The following is an 8,242-nucleotide window of genomic DNA, read 5'->3' on the forward strand; positions in this document are numbered from 1 at the left end:
TTGTTCCACGTTCCATGAAGTTTTCTGGTTTTTTGACTCTGCCTGTTCTTGACCACAGATTTTGCCCAGTCCTCCTGAAGAAGTCTGATCTCCTGTTGCCGAACCCAGCCTCCCTCTGAATCTGCCTCCAGCCTTCTGTTTATTGGATTTTCTGTACCTGAGACCCATCCATGCATGACCTGGACTGATTCTACTAAAGAGACACTGGTTGGTTGTTTTTTGTCCCTGTTTGTTCCCTGAGCTCTCCAGGCAACTCCTTTGCCCATTCTCCCCAACCTTTGGACTCCCTATTTCCAATCTACCTGTGAGCCCACACCCTCTAGAGCCCCTTTTTTCACGTTCATTCTGATAATAAAAGTTTGGTGTATTGGACACGTGTTTTGGCTCCGTTTTGGGTTCTGACTAACTCTGAGTTATCGTTACAGTACGATCTCGCCAGCATGAACCCACAGCCTAATCCTGATTGGTGTTCAAAGGTGGAGGGAGCCATTTCAGGCCTAGAAAGAAATGTCCAGGAGCTGTTACAGGGACTTTCGTCCTTAACGGTGTCTCAAGGCCAAGCTACACCCTCAGTTACACGGCCACTTCCCCTTGCTGTTAACCCCCCGGTTAATGCCAACTATGAACCTAGGATTCCCCCACCTGAGCGTTTTGATGGGGATCCTGAACAGTGCAGGCCTTTTCTGACCCAGTGCTCTCTGGTTTTTGAACTCCAGCCCTCTGCCTTCCCTTCGGAACGGGCCAAGGTGGCCTACACAATCTCTCTACTGTCTGGTAAGGCTAAACAGTGGGGAACTTCCGAGTGGGAGAATGATGCTGACAGCTGTGATTCATTTTTTGAGTTTTCTGAAGAGATGAAGAGGGTTTTTGATCCAATCCGTCCTGAGAGGGAGGCTGCCAGGAGGCTGTTTTCTCTCAAACAGGGCTCACGACCGGTTACGGATTACATCATCAGTTTCCATGCCCTGAAGTCCAGTTGCCTTTGGAATAATGAAGCCCTATTTGATGTTTTTTACCAGGGTCTGTCAGAGGAGATCAAGGACGAAATTGCTACCCGTGACCCTCCCAAGACCCTCGAGGCCTTAGAGAGGCTTGCCACAAGAATTGATCTACGCCTTCGTGAACGTAAGAGGGAGAGGTCTTCATCTAATTATCAAAGACGCGTTCCATCAGTCCAGGTCAGTCCTTGCAGCTTAGCACAAGCCTCCATGCCCCCCCTGTTACCACTGAGGAGCCCATGCAGTTGGGTAGGACCAAGCTCTCTGCGGAGGAGAAGGAGAGAAGATTTAGAAATCACCTGTGTTTCTACTGTGGAGGGAAGGGCCATCAAGCCACTAACTGTCCGTTAAAAGGACAGGGTCAGTAAAGCTTGGGGGATCTTTGCTGAGCCCTATTCTCAAATCACAGAACCCCTCCCACAATCAGTGCACAATCAAGTTTCCTGATTCCCCTGAAAGGACTGAAGTTCCTGTTTTTATTGATTCCGGGGCTGATGCCGATTTTTTTAGATGTCAGCCTAGCTCTTAAGCTCACACTGGAGTTGGAACTTCTTGAGAAACCACGTGAGATTTTTGCTATTGATGGTCATCTCATTGATCAAATAACTCACTGCACTAAGCCCGTACCTGTGCTGATTTCAGGAAACCACCACGACAGGATCTTGTTTCTGCTGACCAAGTCTCCAGAGATTCCAGTGATTCTGGGACGTCCTTGGCTCATCAAACACAGTCCAGTCATCAATTGGCTAACTGGTGAGATTCAGTCCTGGGGCCCATCTTGTTCCACTTCATGTTTAAGGGAAGCCCCTATTATGACTGCTCCCTGTGAAGTCCACCATGATTACCCTGATTTGTCTCGGGTCCCTGAAGTTTATCATGATTTGCGTGAGGCATTTAACAAATCTAAGGCCACTGCTCTGCCCCCCCCACAGAGATTATGACTGTGCCATTGACCTGCGTCCTGGAACCACCCCACCTAGGGGCAGATTGTATCCTATTTCTGGCCCTGAAAGAAAGGCTATGGAGGAATACATTTCTGATTCCCTAAAAGCTGGACTAATCAGAAAGTCTTCTTCTCCTGCAGGTGCTGGATTCTTTTTTGTGGGCAAGAAGGATGGGTCTCTTAGACCATGCATTGATTATCAAGGCCTCAACGAGATCACGGTCAAGAACAGGTACCCTCTGCCCCTCATGACCTCTGCTTTTGAGCTCCTTCATGGAAGCACTGTTTTCTCTAAACTGGATTTACGTAATGCCTACCATCTGGTCTGAATAAGAGAGGGAGATGAATGGAAGACGGCCTTCAACACCCCTTCAGGGCATTATGAATACCTAGTTATGCCCTTTGGCCTAACCAACGCCCCAGCTGTTTTTCAGGCATTGGTTAATGATGTACTAAGAGACATGCTAAACAGATTTGTTTTTGTATACCTAGATGACATCTTAATTTTTTCAAGGGACTTACCTTCCCATATCAAGCATTTACGTGAGGTTCTTCTTCGGCTTCTCCAAAACAAGCTATTTGTTAAGGCAGAGAAGTGTGCATTTCATCAGTCATCTGTATCCTTTCTGGGTTTTGTCATTGCTCCTGGCAGGATCTGCATGGATCCTTCTAAGGTGGCAGCTGTCTTGGAATGGCCTGACCCATCTTGTAAGAAGGAGCTCCAACGCTTTCTAGGGTTTCCCAACTTTTATTGCCGTTTCATCAAGGACTACAGTTTGGTGGCTGCCCCTCTTCACCAACTCACTTCAACCAAGACTCAGTTCAAGTGGTCATCTGAGGCCAAACAGGCTTTTGGTAAGCTGAAACGTCTTTTCACCTCTGCTCCCATTCTGCGTTTTCCCAATCCATCTAACCCTTTTGTGGTGGAGGTTGACGCCTCAGACACTGGCATTGGCGCTGTGCTGTCTCAACGGTTTGCAGATGATGCCAGGCTACATCCTTGTGCCTTTTTCTCCCGCCGGCTCTCTGCCTCTGAGAGGAACTATGATGTGGGAGACAGAGAATTGTTGGCTATCAAACTAGCATTGGAGGAATGGAGGCACTGGTTGGAGGGGTCCACACATCCTTTTACTGTGTGGACAGACCATAAGAACTTGGAGTACCTAAAGTCAGCTAAGAGACTGAACACACGCCAAGCCAGGTGGGCACTATTTTTTAGCAGATTTGACTTCACCCTGGCCTATCGTCCTGGCAGCAAGAATGTCAAACCTGATGCCCTTTCAAGACTCCATCAGCTTCCTGTCTGTTCTCCCGACACTAGTAACCATGACTTCATCCTTCCCTCCAAGACCAGGTTGGCCCTAACCAAAATTGAAACCTTACTCAGAAGGAGTCATCAGAGACAACCACCACCAGCTCAATGCCCTAAGGATCTTCTGTTTGTTCCTGAAGAAATGGTGTCTAAGGTCCTTCAGTTCTGTCACTGCTCTAAACTTTTTTGTCACCCAGGTATGACTAAGACTCTGGCAGTGGTCCAGTCAGGATTCTGGTGGCCCACACTGAGAAGGGATACACGAGAGTTTGTGTCAGCATGTGCCACCTGTTCCAGAGTAAAGCCTTCCAGACGTGCCCCTGCTGGTCTACTGAGGCCTCTGCCGATCCCTCATCGCCCATGGTCCCACATCTCTATGGACTTTGTCACCGGCCTACCTCCATCTAGAGGTAACACCGTACTTCTCACTGTGGTTGACAGATTCTCCAAGATGACCCACCTGGTTCCTCTACACAAGTTGCCTTCAGCTCGTGATCTCGCTGAGGTGATGGCCCGAGAAGTATTCAGACTTCATGGCATTCCCCGCAACATCGTGTCCGATAGAGGACCGCAATTCATTTCCCGTTTTTGGCGTGAGTTCTGCACCATTCTCGACATTGATGTCAGTCTCTCCTCAGGGTTTCATCCTCAGACAGATGGCCAGACAGAAAGAATGAATCAGGAGGTTGAATCCAAGTTGCGTATGCTTTGCTTGGATGCTCCAAGTCGCTGGTCCCAGAACTTACCTTGGGTAGAGTACGCCATCAACGGATTACCATCAAGTGCCACAGGTCTGTCCCCATTTCATGTTGTTTATGGCTTTCAGCCACCCATTCTCTCTGTTCAGGAACAGGCCACCCTGGTTCCTGCGGCCCATTTGTCAGCACGCCGTTGTCTCAGGGTGTGGAGAAAGGCCAGAGCCACTCTCTGCAAGACCTCTGCTGTCTATGCCCGTAATGCCAATCGCCACAGATCCAAAGCCCCAAGATACCTGGTGGGTCAGAAGGTGTGGTATTCCACAAAGGATCTGCCCATCAAGGTAGAGAATCGTAAGTTGGCACCCCGTTTTGTGGGCCCATTTCCTGTTGCCAAGATTATCAACCCTGTGGCTGTGTGTCTCAAACTGCCTTCTTCACTGCGTGTACACCCCACCTTTCATGTCTCCAAGATCAAACCTGTGTTGTCATCCAGATTTTTCCCTCCATCCAGACCCCCACCACCCGCCCGGCTTATTCAGGGGGCCCCTGCCTTTACAGTGAGACGCTTGCTTCGGTCCCGACGTTGGGGCCGTGGCGTCCAATACCTTGTGGACTGGAGGGGCTATGGTCCTGAGGAGAGGTCCTGGATACCTTCTCGCCTGGTCCTGGATAAGTGATTTCCATCGCCGGCATCCAGACCAACCCAGAAGGGCGTCAAGAGCCGCCCCTTGAGGGGGAGGTGATGTCATGTTTTCAGCCCTGCAGCTCCACCACTGGGCTGATTGCTAATTACCCTCACCTGCACGCTGCCACTCCCTATTTAACCAGCTGCTCATCTACAGCTCAGTGCGAGATCGTCTGTTGCTCTGGTCACAGCTTTCAAGCACTGTTCCTTGTTCCACGTTCCATGAAGTTTTCTGGTTTTTTGACTCTGCCTGTTCTTGACCACAGATTTTGCCCAGTCCTCCTGAAGAAGTCTGATCTCCTGTTGCCGAACCCAGCCTCCCTCTGAATCTGCCTCCAGCCTTCTGTTTATTGGATTTTCTGTACCTGAGACCCATCCGTGCATGACCTGGACTGATTCTACTAAAGAGACACTGGTTGGTTGTTTTTTGTCCCTGTTTGTTCCCTGAGCTCTCCAGGCAACTCCTTTGCCCATTCTACCCAACCTTTGGACTCCCTATTTCCAATCTACCTGTGAGCCCACACCCTCTAGAGCCCCTTTTTTCACGTTCATTCTGATAATAGAAGTTTGGTGTATTGGACACGTGTTTTGGCTCCGTTTTGGGTTCTGACTAACTCTGAGTTATCGTTACACTTATTGAACAGGTCAAAAATGAATGCAAACTTTGTGGAGACATCAGGCTGCAATACAAGGATGATGACTTTGGTGGAATATTTGTTAACTTGAGCTCAACCTCCATGATCAAAGATCTCACTGCAATCAAGATCATACAAGCTGCTCCTGATATTGTTCTGAGTTTCATTGAAAGTGTCCCATCTGATTTGAGTGACTTAGACACAAGCCTCGTCTCACGAAACACTGATACAGATGACACAATCATACTCAGCCGCAGCTCCTCTGACAGTGAGGGACTGAGAAAAGAGCCATGGCCAAAGGAGTTCATTATCCGGCCCTTCTATTGAACTTACTGTATGCACATTTAGGAGATAACCTGTGGACTTACTGTCATTGTTGAAAATTACTTTTCAACAGGTGTGTTCATTATCATAGTGCACTGTACATTGAGGTATTATGTAGTTGCCACCAGATTCTAATTTGAGGTAGAGGATCTCAGTGGCAGTTGGTTGTACGGGGTCATTTTCATGGTGTAATGTTGCCTTTAAGGTGTTACCTTTTGTTAGGACTTAAGTATTTTCAATATGATGTTTAGATAGGCAACATTCCTTCAAGTTCAGATGTATTTGAACACTACAACAACAGTGGGTGCACTGCACCCCCCTCCCCTTTTTTAGAACAATATTCAGTAAGCACACAACTTATTTCCAAGAAGTTTCAGGTTCACCTTTTAGCCCCTTCAGAAGATCCTGATGGCGCTTGGTTCCAACAAAATGACTTCCCAGATTTGTAAACTCAGTGGTGAACTGAAAACGGCACAGTATTGTATTTGTGTGTGTGCACTAAAACATCTGTTGTGGTTTCAACAGAAAAGTAAGGTTAATACATCAATACAACTTAACAAGATGAGGCGTTGGATGGGAGCTCAACAGATGTTCTCTAAAAACTTACTCCATAAACATCTTTGGAAATAACTTGTGTACTCACTTAAATATTATCAATTTTACATGTGTGTCCAATATCGCTGTACATGGTACATTGATATAGCCCATAGTTGCCGCTGGCTTCTATTAAAGAGACCAATGTCAGTGCATAGTTGCATAGTGTTGGTTGCATAGTGTTTTTGTTGTGGAGTGTTGTCGCCATTTAATGTTGTGCTCTGAGTTCAGAGTATTAAGTATTTTCTATGATTGTTAGAGAGGCAACACTCTTTAAACAATAAATACCTCATTCATTAAAATTCAGATCAGATAAGCTTGTGGCCCATTAATGTGCTTTCCACCTTTTTAATTGTGCTTGGTAAGCCATCTGTTGTCCTTTATTTCATTGCTCTGATGTGGAGCAACAATGACCTGTTTATATTTGTCTAAACATGCTGCCACGTTTTTTTCCTCCTTTGTTACATGTGAGCAACAAATGACTTTGGAAAAAACTGTTACTCGAGTGTGCTAAGTGTAATGTGAGTGATGCAAATTGTTTTTGATTCAAATTAAATGAAATATAAAAAATTACTTTCATGGTGCCAATGAATTAACTGGTTTGGTGCAATGTAAATACATTTGATTGGGTCAATTTCAATATATTAGTTTGGTTAAAACTGAAATGTAAATAATTTAATTTGGATAAAGGTGAAGAATTAATATTGGGTCAAGTTAAGTAATATGGTTTGAGTCAAAATTAAATAATCATGTTGTACCAAACAACTTTATTTAGATTCTGTGAAGTCAAATATTTTAGATGCAACAGATGGACATACATTTTTTTTATTTGAGCGGGGTATTAATTTTTACAGTGTACATGTGAGTCTTTCAAAATACTGCTCCTGTCAGAGAGGCTGCCAGAACCCTCATGAGCCTCATGAGCAGAAGGTCCACCTCTGATTATGCTACTGAGTTCCGCACATTAGCTGCAAAGAGTGGCTGGAATGATGCAGCTCTGTTTAATGCCTTCTTAAGGGGGCTGGCGGTCTCTGTTAAAGATGTTTTGATCCCACTTGATCTTCCAAAGGATCTGGACTCCCTTATTTCCTTGGCAATCAGGACGAACAAGAGACTGAGGGGCCGAGCTGCTGAGAGACCCAGGCTCACTTTTTTCCCCAGCTGTCCAGGGGGGTCATCTGAGCTCATCCCTTAATTCCTCGACCAGCAATAACAAGTCTCCTGCATTCCACGCTGTCACCTCTGCTGCTGAGGAGGAACCTATGCAGTTGGAAAGGACCCGTTTGTCTTCAGAGGAGCAACAGTGCCGCTTGAGGGAGGGGGGATGCCTCTGTTGTGGACAAAAAGGACACTTGTTGGTATCCTGCTTGGTAAAAGGCCAGACTCCCCAGTGAAGCAGAGGCCACTGGAGAGTCATACAGTGTTTAATTCTAATCCCTCTCATGTTTTACCACAAGGTTAATTCATCCCTTAGATCGGTCACCCATTCTGCTCTGATAGATTCAGGCTCATATGCAAATTTGTTTAGACTCCACCTCGGCAAAAAAACCTTGGGTTAGGAATAGGGGTCTGGACAGTTTTTCTCATGGCATGAGGACTGCAGAATAACTTGTTTCTCTGCTTCAGGACCTTCCTCCTCAGCTACAACTTTTTCCTCTAAGAAAGCATCTGTCAGGCCCTGAAATGAAGGCAGTGAAAGATTATGTGGACTCCTCTCTTAAGGCAGACATTATTCGACCATCCTCATTACCTGCAGGTGTTGTTTTTTTCTTTGTGGAAAAGAAGTATAAGACACTTCGCCCATGCATTGACTACCAGGGCCTAAATGATATCACAAAGAGCAGATACCCACTTCCCTGTTGCAGGGTGCTACAATTTTCACAAAGCTGGACTTGCGCAATGCCTACCATCTAGTGAGAATACGAGAATGGGATGAGTGGAAGACTGCTTTTAATACTCCCATTGGCCATTATGAGTATTTAGTTATGCCTTTTGGTTTGACCAACGCACCTGCTGTATTTCAGGGCCAAGTAAACAATGTCCTTCGTGACCT

The sequence above is a fragment of the Fundulus heteroclitus genome, chromosome 7, assembly GCF_011125445.2.
Source record: "Fundulus heteroclitus isolate FHET01 chromosome 7, MU-UCD_Fhet_4.1, whole genome shotgun sequence".
Lineage (NCBI taxonomy): Eukaryota > Metazoa > Chordata > Actinopteri > Cyprinodontiformes > Fundulidae > Fundulus > Fundulus heteroclitus.